This window comes from Anser anser (genome assembly GCF_964211835.1).
Source record: "Anser anser genome assembly, chromosome: 3".
NCBI classification, from domain to species: domain Eukaryota; kingdom Metazoa; phylum Chordata; class Aves; order Anseriformes; family Anatidae; genus Anser; species Anser anser.
Window position 1 is genome coordinate 21,778,641 of NC_139722.1, and position 17,633 is coordinate 21,796,273.

General features: G+C 41.2%; 1 protein-coding gene and 1 long non-coding RNA gene across 3 annotated transcripts in view; both read left to right on the forward strand.

Annotated features, from left to right (window-relative positions):
* The window catches only part of LOC310895968, a 31,112-nt gene extending 24,892 nt beyond the window's left edge, over nucleotides 1-6,220 (forward strand). Inside the window, exons 3-4 of one of the 2 annotated variants that reach the window (XR_014581080.1) lie at nucleotides 664-724; nucleotides 805-6,220. This is a non-coding gene — a long non-coding RNA (uncharacterized lncRNA). Of the gene's footprint in view, nucleotides 1-663 lie in introns of both variants that reach the window. The other variant, XR_014581079.1, reaches the window with a different exon arrangement.
* The window catches only part of DLGAP2 (DLG associated protein 2), a 465,089-nt gene that overhangs the window by 50,163 nt on the left and 397,293 nt on the right, over nucleotides 1-17,633 (forward strand). The window lies entirely within an intron of this gene.

Below are 17,633 nucleotides of genomic sequence, written 5' to 3' on the forward strand. Positions count from 1 at the left end.
CTCTGTCTAGAGGTCAAGCAGATGGTTTAAGTGCCACAAAAGAGCCGCTGCCTTTAGGCTCTGGGTATGTGATGGCCATGGAAAGCTAGATGGGCTGTTGGTGACGCTGTGCAGCCTCTGATGGCCATGTGCACCCCAGCTGCTGAGGAGGGGTGCATAGGAACAACAGCAATGGGACCGATAACCCTGACTCTTCAGGGTGTCCCCTGTTTATCCCCAGCTCTGCCTGATTTCCTTCCCTTTCTGTTTCCGAAGTGGCCGAGCTCTCTCGTTGTCTCAGCACAATGCAGACAGCTCTCTGTGAAAGCTGTGAGCCTGCCTCAGATGATGGAAATCTTCCAGGCTCTTCCAGGTTGTCAGTTCTGGGTAATTTGCTCCCAAGAGTTATGGAGAAAGTAGCTGAGGCAACTTCTGAATCACCAGTGTGGATCCTGGGGAGCTAAGAAAATTTCAGAGAATTGGAGGAGTGCTAATGCAGTTCAAATGTCTAAAAAGGGTAGAAAACAGGACCTAGAAACTGACCCCTTGTATGAATTCAGATTCCAGTAAAATGCTGGAATGGTTAGCTTGGAAAGGATGGTTAGAAAATACAAACCATATCAGTCAATATGGTTTGATGGAAAGGGAATCTTGTCAAGTAAATGTGTTACCTTTCTTTGACAGGATTATAGATTGGTTGATGGAAGCAACTGTGTGGATACAGAGACAATTTCATTTCTCCAAGGTATTTGGCTTGGTATCTCAGGGTACTTTGATTAAAACCTGGAGATGTGTAAGAGGGATAAACAACTGTCTCATTTGCAGGTTTGATCGTGTCTTTTCCTTGAGTGGATCTGCAGAGACCGGTTATTGAATGAAAGCTATTCCGTGTTTTCGGCAATGGTCTGTGTGAAAACATGGTTGGTAAAGTTTGAGGAAGGCACACAGATGTTGGGAAGTGATGTGAGTTCTTCTCTAAACAGTTTCTGTTCAAGGATTTGTTGTGATTAACCCAAGTGCCACGTAAGGAATCGAGGACAAGGAATGAAGGCTGTTAGCAGAGAAAGGGAAGGGCCGACCTGGGAGGCAGTACGGGGGGGAGGCCGTGCGGTAGGTGTGGAGAGCTGCCTGGAGGTGAGCTGAGGTAAATGTTCCAGCTGCGGAGCTATTGCTTTCTTGAATGTATAAGGGAGGGCGATGAGGAAGAAGCTGAGAAAAAATTTTGTCCCGAACTGGCAGGACTGCTGACAGAGTTCCGTGGTCTGCTGTTGGCCTTTCACAGCAGGTTTGCAGGCCCTCAAGAGATGTCCCAGCACTGGAGCTCGGTGAGGGCAGTGCCAGGAGCTCCAGCTGCTCAGACTGAAGGGGCCGTGGAGGGGACACCAGGTGACAATATGAGCACTCGAGCAGGATAAAGGTGTCTGACAGGAGCATGCTTTTCTGCCTTGCAGGCAAAGGCACAGCAAGAACCTGGGGCTGGAGATTAAGTTAAATTAACAGAGTTGTGGTATGGGACTTGGGGATTTGCCCAGAGCTCTTCGTGTGGAGCTTGCAGTGTGGATATCAGCCTAGGTAGAAATGCAGAATGAAGCAGCTGAGAAAGCAGAGAGGAGCCACTACATTGACTGCTCTTCACTTCCAGCCTGTGACTTCTACGATTACAGTTTTCTTTCCAAATGAATGTATTAGTCTCTAACCGTGTCCGTCCAAGAGATGTGTCTTGCCCTACAGGTAAATTGTATGGCATTTCTCAGTGACACCGTTGCTATTCTAGCTCCTAACAGAGGGGAGTATTATAAAATAGAAGTGAGCTTGGCTACCTGTGTTAATAAGGTAACACAAAGTCCAATCCAAAGCCCACTGAAATCACTGCAAATTGATCGCTGCACAAGAGCCCAGCAAAATATAAAATGGATTATGCCAGTCTATTGAAAAAAGCAAAAATGAGATGTATGCAATTATATGCATTTGAGATACAGCTTATTAAAAAGCATATTGTAAATCTCTCCTAGCACTCTTTCAAATGTAAATATTCATATGTAAGCTTTTTTAAAAAAACAAACTTGATGGTGAAGACTTGCAGTGGAATTTAAAAAAGTTCTCATGTTTATGTGTATATGTAGGCTAAATATACATGCGTGTGAATATATTTATAATTGTAAGTATTATAATAAAAATCTGCGCCTTTTATCATATAATATAAAAGAAGCAAAACATGAAACTGACTGACAGGTGACTGTGGTATTTAAACTAGCAGGGATAAGTGATTTGTTTTCAAAATTCAGGAGCCATAAAAATCCAGCATTATGTATCGAGCGATTTAAAAAATATATCTATAGTTAGTCTAACTTTGATGAAATCCTTTCGATTTATTTTGAGCGGCAGAGTGCACTGCTGTGGATCCTGTGTAGTCAGCCTTTGCAGTCAATGGAGGGAACAGACTTTCCGAGATGGCTCATCTCTCTGCCATAGAAACCCATCTGGATCACTCTCTTAGGGTGCCTGCTTCTTTCTGTTGCCTATGGAGAGTATCCAGGGTGACAAACCAAGATTTAGCCATATTGCTTTCTGACAGCTGAACAGAGTCTGAATCCCAACCAAGCAGATATGAATCCCATCCGATGTTTCTACAGCACCTATCCAGCTGTGGTTGGTTGGCTTTTTGCTGCTTGCAGCCTTTTTGGCAGCTCTTTGAGCCTGTCTGTTGCCTGCGTGGCAGGTTCTTGATCACCCATGGGCTCCCATCTCATCCCCAGCTCCACTGCTGCTAGGAGAGGAGCTCGCCCACTGCACACCTTGGCCTAGAGCCTTTGCACTGTGACAGTGCTGGTTGTCTCCTCTTACGTTTTCCTTCAGGGCACGGTCACTTATTTTTAAACAATACGTTGCTTGTGCTTCAAGGGATCTAAACCCATCATGGACCGATGAAGGAAGGTAATCATAGAATCATAGAATATCCCGAGTTGGAAGGGATCCATAAGGATCATTGATCCTTAGGTAAGTGTGAAGGTAAGGGTGGAAGTATCCTGGAAGTTCTCAGCTGCAAAATGCGCACTGCTGGTTCTGTGTGATGACTGCCTGTAATTTCTTTTTGTAGCACAAAGCACAGATCTGGTAAAGGCTAACAGGTTTTCGGTGAAGAACATTACTTAGGGAGGCTTCTGTGGTCGCTTTAGAGGCTGCAGAGCATGCAGTCACATGAGGCGTGGGGAGTAAAACAAGGAGGAGGTCATGGTGGATGCCAGGCAGGTTTTTGTGAGGTGTCATGCAGAGTGAAGTACAAGAATTCATGTTCATGCATAAAGTTGTGCCTTTTTTTTTTTTTTAAATTTTCATTTGATGTCCATGTTTTACAGTTTTTGAGAGAAGACATCAGCCAGATAGAGCTAATAATCACAAGGGTAGAGCATTTCCTGGAATAAAAGAGGTTCTTTATTGATGTTAGGTTAGATCATTGGTGGGAACGTCTCCTCTGCAGGATGACACCAGAGCTTGCTGCACCAGGCAGTGCTCTTGGGCTACTGCTTCTGTAGCAGTGGCATTCTCTGCTGTCCAAAGTTCCCCTTGTAACCTTCTAGTGCTGAGAAGATCTGGTCCTCCTGGACTCCCTGAGCTCAGTCCAAACCCTTGGAGGCCCTGGCCTGGCCCTTGGCAGCACCTGAAGACTCTTGAGGATGCAAACGCCAAGGCTGATGTCTCTTCTGGAGAGCTGAGCTCTGTGGTGCAGTTCCTCTTGCCCTCCCGAGCCGTGCTGAGACTCTCCCAACAGCTTGTGCACAATTTCTTCCTGTTCTCCCATGTCCATATTCTGGACTGCTGTTGCATTCATTAGGGACTGTGAAAGTTTAAGTTAGGGCTAAGCAGGATCCTGGCAAAGTTATTATTACATTAATCATACTTAGGCAAAATACAAGAGGGAAGAACATGCAAACCATCCCTCATATATCAATATCTCCTTTCCTTAAAACAAAACAAATGATTCAAGGGTGCAATAAAAACCATAAACAAGGCTACAAGCTTGCAAAATGTTCATGAAATAAAATAGAAATGTATGAGTTCACCTAGGCAGATCCACAAACTGTCATATTTAATGTCTGCTATTAGATCAGCATGTTAGTTTACAGGCACCTAGGGAGAAGTGAGCTAGGTGGGAACAATATGAAGCAGTACAATGTAAACACATATTCAACAGTTATGAGCAGTTAGAGCAAGTGGAATATGCAGGATGTGCTGTTCAAAGTCTATTTGCCAAGGCAGAATAATGAAGATTGATTTCACTCTAATTTTTGCATGTTTTGCATCAAAAATATGAATGGCTTGCTTCAGGAAAATAGATGCATAGAAGCGTTCTGGATGTTAAAAGCACCCTTGAAAATACACAGGGCTGTTCTGTCAGTGTGTTGGCAGTGCTTTGCATAGCAAGCTGCTCTTTGCTAGTGTTTACAGCAACTTCTGTCCACCTGATGTACGTGCTCTTTGTTTTTTTTCCCTGCATGACACATTGTTAGGCCTTTTAGTCACTGACTCCTCTGCCCCCCTCAAACATATTTATTTAAATATGGTTTCCTTTGTGTGCTTTCACGCCTTTCTATATAAATATTTCTGACTAAACCTCACACTTGCAGGTAATTAAGAGACGATGTCAACAGAGGTAGAAGGCTGTCACCAGAGGATGGTCTCCTGCAGCTAGAGTGCCATAGTTAATGTTCAGGCATTTTTTAAAAATATAAAGTGAAATAGACAGGCTGTGAATCCAAAATGTATCCTGTGACAGTACTCAGTTTCAGTGACCCTACTCCTGGTTCTCACTAAGGGATTCATTTTGCTGACACCCCTTCCCCTTCCTGTGCACACTGCGACAGCATTTTCAAAAAGCTGCATTGCGAGAGCAGCTCGTGAATGAGTTTGTGCGCTTCAGTCACCCCCAAACCCCATGGAAATGTGAGCTGCTCTCCAGCCGGAGTAAGAAGTGGAATATCTTTCCTATCTGGCTGACAGCTGTGAAATACGTCCCTCTGTCTTTCCCATTTAGCCTGTAATTTCCCCTCAGATTTTAGCATCCGCTGCAGTTACGCAGCACCTCAGACATTCCAGCGATGGCTGATAGGTGATAGCCTCTATAGAAAGCCCTAATACAGAAGGATCGTTCAGCCTCATTCACTCAAATTTCTTGGTTTTGCTTGCTTTGATTTGACCTTTGTTTTCAAATAGTGCATTTTTTGTTGTTATTTGTTTGTTTCTTTTTATCCCTAGGGATATGGAAGCTTCCATACAGGATCAGACTAGAGATCCTGCTAATGTAATGTCCTGTCTATATCATGTTCTTCAAAAGAAAATTTTGCCATTTGGCAGACTTGTAATTAAATATGCCTTTGCAGGAAAAAAAATCTAAAACTACTAACAACCCTATTTAATTTTAGATAAAGAGAATATAAATTTTAAATAAAAAGTTATAAATTTTAGATAAAGATGTTATAAAATTGCATGTTTGTTAAATTTTTAATGAAGTAGCTACAAAAATATGTAGTGCTTCTTTTCAAAATTTTTTTGTTTTCTATCTTCCCAAGTCAACACATTAAGTTCTGCCACATCCACTATATTTCTTCTCTTTAAGGAGCTTCTGAAATTCAGAAGTTGTCCTTTTTCACCATTTTTGTTCTGAGGGACGTTAGCTGTTTGAGCAGCATCAGCACCTGTAGATGGTTTAAATTCTATGAATGCCATTTTGCTATAAGCGATGTTTCAGAAAAGAATCCATCTTCTTGTTAGGACACAAAGTTGGTACTGAGCACGCCCTAAATGTGCTTCCTTCTGCTGCCTGTTTAATATCAGATAAGATAAAAGATTAGCAAGAATCCAGCTGAGAACTACTGCACACTAACAAGCGATCTAATCAGAAAACCCACTGAGAAGCCAGGATTCGGCCCTGTTGCTTCCACCTGCCTTTGAATGACATTTTCTCTACTCCTTCAATTCTCTTTGTTTTTACTCATCGTCTTCCATGGATTCCACACTGTGCCGAGGTTTAGCTGTCTGCAGCCAGCTGACCACTTGTCTCCTGACTCATTTGTACTTGCTTCCCTCCTTCCCCCACGTATTTTCCTGTCTGGTATGCAGCATCACTGCAGTCTTCTTTCAGTCAGTTTTCACTCTCGAATTTTGCTTGCTGAACCCTGCACATCCTTCCCTGTTCCCTGTGAACGCATTGCTTAAACGCTCTCCTCTTATTGGGTCCATTCCATATTCTCTCCTGTTCGCACTCACTGCTGCAGCTGGTAGCATTATGCAATACAAATAAAATAACTGATTAACTGATTAGCTCTTTTCTCTCTTTGTGAAGCAGTTATATAAACTGATTCTATTTGTTGTCAATTTATGCATAAGCCTTTGCTGAGTAGTTGAGATACATATTTGCTAGTCTGTGGGTACTTCACAAACTGCTTACTTTGATTATTAGCTTTTCAGTGTGTGATTAGTCATCTAAATCACAGGGTATCAGTATTGCCAACTTTAAACATTACAAATCATGAGTCAGTCTCAAAAAATCATGGGATTGTTTAAAAATGATGTGGCTTTTTTTTTTTTTCCTTTAAAAATACTTCTGCAGTTTGTTTTTCTACTTGGCTTGTGAGCCTTTGGGTTTCATTTGCTTCATGTTTTCAAGCTTTTCTTTGCAACTGTGGATTAGAAAACTTTTTAGTTAAGAAAGTTATGTTTATTTTGCAATCTCCTGGTTTAATGATCTGGATCTTCAAGAAAAATAATGGGAAAGTAAAATAAAATCATGAGTCAGCAATCTTACTGAATGAATGAAAATTTCAGCACAAGAAATAGGGAATACTAAAAAAGATGAATAGAGATAACATTTTTCCATATTTATTTAAATTCAAATAATTTAAAGCCTTCACATTAAAATGTGAGATGTGCTAGGCTTCAGTTTCATAATGTTGTCCCTACAGCCCCCTTGGGGAAGGGGAAAGACTGTAAAAAAAGTTAAAAAATAAAGGCTAGCTAACTCATATGGGCAATAAATCAAGCCACAGAAACCACACTATTAAAGAACTTGACATCAGCCTTTCATATGCATGAGGCACATATATATGTGCAAATATAATCTTTGTAGTGATGGGCTGCCATCCTTCAAAAGTTAATTCACTCAGGCATATTTCTGCTTTAATGTGCCTGTACAAGTCTCCTAGATCAGGCGTGACCAGCCCATGAGCTGTGTGTTACCTGTTGGGGCAGCTCACACCACCCACATCCCATAGCCTTCTTTTGATGGTAGTGTGCAATTGATTCATCATTGTACCAGGCATTCATCTTGCTTCGATCTGCCCTGTCTAGCTTCTGTAGCCCTCAAGTGAGAAATGACCTTCATGGCCACCAGAGTGAGCTGTCGGGCTCCTGGCCCACCTTGGTTTGAAGGCACCAGGCAGGGCTTCTGGGTTTCTGGTTCTGAAGGTACCAGGCAGAGGGTTTTGGGATTTGTAGCCACTTTTTATTTTCCTTGGGCTCCACACCACTTCTTCAAGCTGCTGATGCTGCTAAAATCACCAGCACCTACCTGGGGAACAGTGGAAGAGCACAGAAGGCAAAGTCCACTTTGAGCAAACCTTTTAAACACATCTGTGAGGCAGCTGGCAGTTCTGAACTCTTAACATTTTGGCATTGCTCATTACAAATCATAACATTTTCTTTTCTAGGAGAAAGCTTGTCTATACAGAGTCACTCTTACAGCAAATAATCTAAATAAAAATGATAAAAATTTGCATGAAGGCAAAGTAAATGTCATGATTATCTTACATTCCTCAAAAGCAGTACCAGGTGCAGCTTAGCTAAAGGCACAAATCCCAAGATGAACAGCTTAAATCCCATGGAAGACTTCATATCATATTCTATGACATCATGATCTATGATTCTATAATATCGGTCATTGCTGGCAACCTGGCACTAAATCCTCTGACCCGTGCATGACTCCCATATCAAACTGCCCTTATCTTGAGCCAGCATTTGCTTTCAAAAACATTTTTTTTTCTTCTTACTATCTATACGTTTTAGATATGCTGCTTTCTCTAGGAGATAGACCACTGAAAATTCAAAAAATAAAAATAAAAATAAAAATAAAAATAAATTAGAGAATGCTTGGGAGTTAGCTTTGAAATACCTTGTATACTTTGTACTTGAAATATCTTGTACTCGGACTCAACCTCAGAACTGAACCTAGTTTTGAGACAGGCCAGGAGCCGTTTCTTCACACCCCGTTGACCGTTCCTTAGCAGAGACATCAACAAGAGTCCTTGTAGGTAACTCTATCAAAAGCTCACATCCCAAGGCCTTCTTTCTACAACACTCATCTGTACTTAGCCATAACAACCTTTCAAAAGATTTGTATGTCCCTCTATTTCTGGCATTTGTGTTAGAGCAAATTGTGGCCATGCCAGTGCTCATCACCACCAAGACATGCAGCCTAACATTTCCACAAGTTGAACACTCACTAAGGTGGCAGCAGTCCTAAGCAAGTCCTTCAAAGCCACATTTCAAATTTTTTGCCAGTTGGGCAAAAGCTGACGATTCAGCTTTAAAAGGTAGGGAGATACAGGTAGGTTGCTCAGTTCTCGATGGTGGTGTTTAAAGAGCAGCAGATGATACGTTCCCTGTAGCACCTTTCTTGTCTTTACTTTTAAGACACCAGACTTTAAGGAAAGAAGAAAGCCAGCACCAAGGCATTGGGCAGAGCTTATGCGGGAAAGCCTGCACTGTGTTGGGACTGTGCTCCCCTGAGAGGCTGCAGAATTTGTCTTCCCTTCCCAGCCTTCTCCACACCCTGGGTCTGTCTCCAGATCTTCCTTTGCTGCTTGATCTGGTCATCCTCCAGCAACCACTGTCTGTTTTACAGCTCTCAGGGGGCAGATCCCTGCTATGTTTGCACCAACCTCTGCTGCACTCCCGATGGCTTTGACAGAGTGCAGTGTCTCTTGGCACGCCTTGCATGGTTGCTGCTTGACGTGAAAGTCGTGGGATTCCCCACGCTGCAACTCGTTATCTCACCGTGTCACAGGCACTGCATCACAGGGAAAAGGAACAAGCTGGCTGTCACTGTACTCCTCCAAAACTAGCCCTAGGGCGGCGGTTCGAGCCACAGCAGTGCTGGAGCCCTGTATGCCACCTTCCTCTAGCACCTGAGCTAACTCTGAATGAGCTATAGCAATATGCATTGTGGATGCCTCTGAGGTTGTTTCTCTCCTTCTTCCTCTCTCATCAGCTTTGTTTTCTACCGTGCCTCAAAATCTTTCTCCCCGTTACTCCGCACGGACCAGATATCTCCTCCAGACCTCTTGCTGCCAGTTGCAAATGCTGTTGTAGCTTCTTATCCACACCATTCATTTCTTCTTGGTGTTTTAGCTCAGCAGCCTCTCCACATAACCTCCCTGAGTAGCTCATTTAGTAGAGTTCAAACAGCAGCGACCACCACAAAGCAAGTAGCCAAAGTACCTGTTTCTAGCCCTTCTGGAAGGGGTAAAGATGCATAGGTTTATAAAAACATAAGGTCAGTGTGATGCAAATGTCAGTTTCATTGTATGGATTCATCTAGCTTCCCTTTGAAATCAGTGTGAGATGTGTTTCAGTCGTGACTGCATGAGATGCTAAAAGTAACAAATATAGCCAGAAGAGCTTCTCTGGGCACATCTGAACTGGGGGATTTTGGAGCATTTCCCAGCACCTTCAACTGAGTACTCAGGCCAGACCGTCACTGTTTGTTGGACAGAAACCCAAACACATAAGTAGAGAGTGAGCCATCATGCTCTCCCATCTGGAGCATGGGATTGGGACTTCTGTAAGAGCTCCACAGCATTTCTGAGGGGAAAAAAAAAAAAAAAAGAGTAGCAAAGGACAAGTCTACTCAATTCTTCTCTAGAAAACATGCATTAACAGTTCAGTTGCCAGTGCTTTGGATGTGAACTACAAAGGACCGTTGAAGATGCTCTAAAGAACCGTTGTTCATTTCCTCTTCCAAGCCACTATCTGACTAATAAAAAGAAAAAGGTTTTTAAAAGTGAGTCAGTGTATTTCTGATTTTAATGATGTGTTATTGCTGTCCTCTGCCATCTTACACGGGATGTTGTAGAGAAATAGGCACCAATTACATTAGTCTTTTGTAACTACAGCCCTTGGTTTCTGGAAAACAGAAAAGCCTCAGGAAAGAACAGAGATGCAGCAATACATGATTAGACTGGAAATGGAGAGATATAATGCTTTTGTTGCATATTTAACAGCCTGTTTAAAGACATGAGGGAGCCTTGTAAATCACTGGACATGTGGAAGATAGCACATTAGCGTAAGGTCATAATGATAATCTATAATGACAGAATGAGAGATCAAATATATTCATTTTAATATTATAATACTTATACTTAGCACACAAGAAGATTTCTTGAGGCCAAAGCACATACAGCAGAATGTTATTCCATTGCCAGAATTTTGTAAGATATTGTGAATTTATCTGCAAATGGGTCCATATGCTACAACATCTAACATTAAATTCAAGAGCAATCTGCCTAAAGAAAAATGATCTTTGTGTGCAGTACAAGAACAAGACCTGCTTTGGAGCAGCTGACTAATGAAAAATGTTAGATAAGTGCAGTTAGGGAATGCAGTTAAGACTCTCGGGTCCAGATCTGAAAGGATCTTAAGTCAGGTGCCTGTCTCCAGGAGCTGAATTCACAGGGTATATCTTAGCCCTAGCTTATTACAGAGTAGTTTCCTTCCCTGGCAGCTGAAGAAGTCTTATTTTCAGCCCTTGGAGGTTTAAACATGAGTCATAATAAGTCTTGTAACTGCTATAGGTCATTTTTGAGAAGAAAAACTCTGTATTGCTTTTCTTTTGAAATGTAGCTGCTCTCCGGGAGGAGATAAGGAAGATGCAGCTGTCTGCTTAGGGCTCTCCGCTGGCAGCGATGGTGTGTGGTTCTGATCCCTGCTTCCTGGGCTATCTTGTGTATTTGTGTTTAGATAGTCACCGAATGAAATGCAGAAGCTATCCAGGGAAATTTCCCTGCCTCACATGTTCTCTCTGAAGAAAAATGCAGCGAACTGCTCTACCCAGTCATGCCTGGTCCTTCACCTGCCTTTTGTTTCATGATCATCTTACCTGTATGGATGTCTTCAGGGTGTAATAATCTTTCACTGTCCTGGGAGTTACCTAATGGAAATGTTACCAGAAGTAGCAGGTTTCACATGCATAAATCTTTTCAGTGATATGGAAGTTTTATAACCTCACGTACATTTTACAAACTGCACATAAATTCCGTTGGCAATCTCAGAAGAGGTATCTACATAATTTTTGAGCTCCTATAATGCTTACAGAACACAGAAGAGTTTTTCACAAGAAGGAGTCATTCACATATAGCAGTTTCACTGTCCTGGTGGTTTGAAAAAAATCAGATATGTTTGAAGGAAAAAGAAGGCAAAAATGACAGCCACAGTGTTGGGCAAAGATAATTCTCTGGAAACCTGATTATTAGTTTGTGATTTTGATTAGTTATTTTTTTAAATTGGTTTTGGCTATATCAACACTATGAGATATGACCTTTGTTCTTATCAAAGTGTAGCTGATGGTGTAAGGGCTCCAACGTGGGTTTCCCCTAGGAGGGTTTGATACAGCCAGGCCCGGTGCCTGCTTTTCATCATGCTAAGCAGATTTCAGCTGAAAACTCTTCTGACTACTCCTGTCTCCAATTCTTGCAGAATTTGCTGTTTTTCTTTCCTGTCAAGTTTCGATTTTTTATGTTTAAGCTCTTTCAAGTTTTCTCTTGAAGGGAGAAGAAAGGTTGTGATCTGCCTCAGCTGAGCCAGGCAGGCTGAGGCCCTGGGCTGCCTCCACGTGCTTCTTGCCTTCACTCCTCCTGCCGAGGTCACTGTCCCCTCAGATCTAGGGCTGTCTCATCTAAAGGACTCGCTTTATCTTTTAAACACCTAACAAAAGGGTTTGCTGTAAAAATCAGCACTTGGGGTGAAGTCGGAGGGTGAGCACAGAGCTCATGTCTGTCAGGCCGCTGGCCTGCTGGCATCAGGTGCGGTGGTTCTGCTCCATCTCACCTCCCCTCAGCCAGGGCTGTGTGGTCCTGCCCTCTCCTTGGAGGTGATCTAGCTCAGTAACCAGCAGAAATTAGCTTACTTTTTTATTAATTTATTTCTGGATTCGTTTTCTGCCAGCAAAGTGAATGGGCTCAGCATAGGCCTGATAAGCAGCCAAATGAGCATATGAGAAGGTGTCGGGGCAGCGGGTGGAAGGAGTGGGATGGCCTCTTCTGCTACCGGCAACATTGGCTCTCATCCCTTTTAATCACCTTCCAGAACTCCATGCTGCAAGCAGGGACAGCTCAGCAAATACTGCTTGATGGTCTGATAGCTGAGCTACCTCCGATGTGGACATGACTTCTGTGACGAGGACGGTGTGGGTAGCGAGGGGCAGGAACCTCAACAGCCGTCCCAAAGCAGACCGTCCCCTAGTCTGCATGTGAACCCGTCTTTGTTTTCTTTTGTCCCATATACCTAACTCAGGGGGATGAACAGGTTTTTTATGGACTTCCCCAAACCAGCAGCCACAATAAAGCCAACACTATAATCACAGATCCCAGATGCTACTTTGGATGAAACCAGCTATAGAAGGATAATTTTGGAGAAGGAGAATGAGCAGGTGAACACAGTGAAGATGTTATGAAATTGATAGACTTAATTATAGTATTTGCTGCTGTGAAAGCTATAATGCTGTCTAATCAGGTAAAATGTGGGAAGACTAAGGAGTTGCTGTTTTGTCTATTTACTCTGCTATTTTTAGAGTTTATTGAATAACATACCTAGGATACCATGTAGGCTGTAAAGGTGTACATAGAAATATATAAGGTAATTGCCTGTTTGGTAAAAGCACAAACTAATAATGCTTTTCTGAAGTACAATAGCACCCAAAATTCAGGTGGTTCAGGCTGTACATTCACATTTTCTGTGTTCTTGTTTATCTGATCACCCCTCATTGAAAAAAAAAAAAAAACCAACAAAAAAACACCTCTAGTTTGTTGTGGTATCATTCACTATAGTACATCAGAAAATGTCTGTGTAAACTAGAAGAACAAAAGGTTATTGCTCCTAGCTGTTACTATAACAAATGCTATTAGTAATGTACTGATACTGTGAAAGACTACTGCGTTAATTTGAACTACAGCCAGGTTCATTTTTATGGTCTAGCTGTTCTGTGATACTTCAGCAATGATTGTTTTGCACCACGTGGTAGAGCCAAGTTTGACCATTGAACTATTTAAACATTATGGCTTTTGCTTCTTTGGGCTTGTGGTGCCAGGCAAAGCAGCAGGGAGCAAAGCATTATGCCCCAGATCCCAGGAATGGTTATGCACACTTTCTTTCTCATTCCTACATTGTTGTAGCTCTTTAGAGAGTAGTGCCAAATTCTCTTCTAGTTTGTATTAGTTTAAAAAAAAAAAAAGTAAATGTAACCAGCATTAGTTTAAAAATGATAAATAAGCCAATTACAAAACAACACAAATTAAGAACGAGAAAATGCAAACTCTTTCATTTTACTAACATTGTATGAAATAAAAACTTTAAATTTTTAAGTACAGGAACATACACTATATATCCCTGTTTTGCTTATACTGGTGGCAACGCCTATCTTCTCAATCCAAACCCACCTGCTCCAGTGTGACTGAGTCAACAGAAGTGGTGTTGCTGTCCTCATGGGACTGCCTCTGATTTAGTGAATGTTTTCATCGTCAAAGCAGTGCCTGAAGGATCAATTTTATTCTTAGACACTAAAACAGAAAAATACTGACCAAATCCTTCAAAACTTACATTTACATTTATGAGTGAAGTATCCTTAAATGAAAGAACGATCATCATACATATATATTATATATATATATGACACTAATAATTAGAAATCAACAGTGTGTTCTCCTAATTTGCTTCTGCAAAGAAAGTCTGAAATATGTTGAGTATTCAAAGTAGCCATACTCACAGCCCTGTTTATGGATTCCATAAGCCAAAAACTAGCCAATTAGTTGTCATCTTCTATTGTCCAGTGTGGTCTTTCTCTTTCTCAGCGAAAGGCTCCAAAAGTATCAAAGGTGTAATAAACCATGCTCAGGACTACCATGAGATGGGCTGGCACCTATAAGGTGATGCAGGGGATGCAAAACATAGGGTATAGATATTGATGTCAGCATCGTAGCTGTATTGGATCACAGATCGTAGATCATAGAGTGGCTTGGATTGGAAGGGATCACCTAACTCCAACCATCTAACATCTAAAGATCTTCTAACTCCAACCCCCCTGCCATAGGCAGGGATACCACCCATTAGATCAGGTTGGCCAAAACCCTGTCCAGCCTGGCCTTGAACACCTCCAGGGATGGGACATCCACAGCTTCTCTGGGCAACCTGTGCCAGTGCCTCACTACACTTACAGTGAAGAATTTCCACCTAATGTCTAATCTAAGTCAATCCTCTTTTAGTTTTAGGACCATCCCCCCTTGCCCTGTCATTACCTACCCGAGTAAAGAGTCCTTCTCCATCTTTTTTATAAGACCCCTTTAAGTATTGAAAAGCTGCAGTGAGGTCTTCCCAGAGCCTTCTCTTCTCCAGGCTGAACACCCCCAGCTCCCTCAGCCTTTCTTTATAGGAGAGGTGCTCCAGCCCTCTGATCGTCTTTGTAGCCCTCCTGTAGACCCACTCTAACAGTCCCACTTCTTGTGCAGGGGACCCCAAATCTGGATGCAGCACTCCAAGTGGGGCCTCATGAGAGCAGAGCAGAGGGGCACAATCACCTCCCTTGACATGCTGGTCACAGAATTAAATATTATCTAAGAAATGATAGCAAATGAGGACAATTGTTTACTTTTGGCATTACGTTGTTGTGCATTAAGTTTCTCAGCTGAAATACTCATTGGCTTTAAAGTTATGACCCAAACATGTATGTAGTGAATGTTACTAGTTTCACTAATTTAAATATTTATTAATTTAATAATACATTTACTATTAATAACATCTATGCTGTGTCCTAACAAAATGCTAAAGCACATACTTAAAAGTTAAGTGTGTGATTAAATGTGGAGAGACTGCTGAATTGGGACTCTAGTAAGTGACTCATGAGAGGATACTAATCTCAGCAAAATACTAAACTGCAGTGAGCATCTGTGCTCCAGCAGGACATCACTGCCCTGAGTATAAGAGCAAGCACACCTTCCGCCAGTCACATGTCAATTTTCGTGAATCTTACTCTCTGCTGACATTACTGTGCAAATATCTTAAACAAAGCCTTATTGCTTTGTTTCATCCCTGATGCCAGTTGTTAAATCTTTAACCACAGTCTGACTTTCGATTTTTCATGCTTTTAAGTGTCTGATTTCCTGCAAAGGATGCCAAGTGTTTGCTTCCCATTACAAATTGTTCTAAATCTTTCTTATACAAGATGACAAGCGCACAATACATGCCAGCGAGGATTCCAGCACTGAGAAGTGGACCAGCATTCACGCTATTTTTTTTAGACTATGGCATACCCATTAACTTGAATAGACTGCAGCAAGAAATATTTTTTTTATAAGTGAATATGAGGGAGGTCTTCAAGTATTTTTCCATTAGTATCCCAATGTATGAAAAAATACAAACGACCACATTTCCTTATATGATCATATACATAATTTTGCTGTTCCTCTTGCTCCCTTTATCTTACATGTAAATAAATGGTCAGGAAATAGCAGGTCACCTTTGACAGGGAATGTTTATTCACCTGCCACAAAATTCACTATGGTATTGGAAGGAGCATCCTTTCCTGGAGCTAAGTCAAAGGGGAATACCCACAGTATTAAAAAAAAAATAAAAAAAAAAGTAGTTTTTCTTAGAAAACTTTGATTCTATTTAACACTAATTTTTTCACATTTGCACTGATACGAATTTCTTAATTATGTCACATAACAATAATGTTTCTGCTCTTTCTCATAAATCCAACTGTCTCCTATTAGTGTTATAAACAGAGAATTCAACAAAATGAGTTGTCATTACTGCTGTGAGATAATATAAAGTAATCACAGGAAAATCAGAAAGGATTGAAAATTTTCAAGATTCTAGGGTGATATTTTGAAACGTCCAAAGATTCCTAGCATTTGACTGCATACTGTTTTCTGTAAAATCTGTATTGATTGCAACATACACCCTAGTTTTCATAGGATTTACTCCAAGCACTCTGGACAGCCAATTACTTGCAGTTACCTCTTGGCTTTTTGTGTATTTAAATAACAAAAACTGGTCTAAGGCAGTCTGAAATTTTTTTGAGACATTGCAATAGTGCTTTCCTAAGCTGTCAGAAGAGTCCAGGTGTGTACTCCCTGTTAACTCTGAGTGGGCAATATTTTGAAAGATTTTATATCATTACAACCTGCAAATATAGCAAGGATTTTTTTAATGCTTGTCACGCATTCAGAAACCACACAAACACCTCTGTTGCACACTGATTTACCAAAATGCCTTTCAGAATATTTGTGTAAATAAACAGGCCACTTACCCTTTGGAGTCTTGGCTGGTATCAGACCAACATTTTGGGTAACTTAATAGCATTTTGTCTTGAGTAAACAGTAAGAATAGTGTGTAAGAGCCCCTTTGTATTTTTGTCAGGACCATGTTGTTGGAACAGGCTCAAGCAACTTCATTGCTAATTCTAGATTCAAGTTTGAAGAGGCAGAATTCCATTCTTGAAACAAAACAAAACAACAAACAAACAAGCACAAATTGCTAGAGTTTACCAGGGATGTGGTAACGTCAGTGCTGAAGTGTCTGAAGGTCAGATGACCCATGAGAATAATTAAAATGCTGAAACAGGAGCATATGCCAATGGAGATGGTTTGTCTACTAGTCAGTTACTTGTTCTTCAATGTTTTCAGCAGGCTAGGCTTGTCAAGCAGACTGATTATATATTTCAGCATTACGTGTCTTAACCTTTTGTTCTCAGGAGGTGACATTTCCTTGAAAGCAGCACGAAAGGAAGAATTAAAAATAAACAGATTGAAAACAACGTATTTTCAACTGGATAGCCAAGAAGGAAGGGGAAAAAAATCCCTTTAAAACTACATTTATTATAGCCTATAGTTAAGAAAGAACATATATAAAAACTGTTTTTCCACATATGTATCTACAAACAAAAATGTTTCCCTATCTTTCCACCAGTTCTTGTACTTATTTCTCTGATAGAAATGAAGGCTCTAGAAGCATTGCAAAAGAACAGCAAAAAAAAATTGTAAGAAAACTAGAAAACTGTGCAGCCCCATTGCCCCTTGCAAACTCCCAAAGCATACAGAGCTGAAGGAAAGAGTAATTGCTTATTTTTAAAGGTGTACTTTCCGTGCTCTTCTGGGATATAGCTGAGACAGGTCCGAACACTCTGCTTAATTCAAAGTCAGGTGTCCACCTTTGGTCTTCTTTGTTCTTGGGAGAGTGCTCTAACCCACTCTGGTACTGGATCACTGGGGACATTTCACTGGACCCCGTGAAAGTAATTCTTCATTGTACAAAACACCTAAACGACTGTTAGCAAAAAAGGCAGGAACTTGCTTTTTTTTTAGAAGGTCCTCTGACTGCTAAATTGTAGAGCC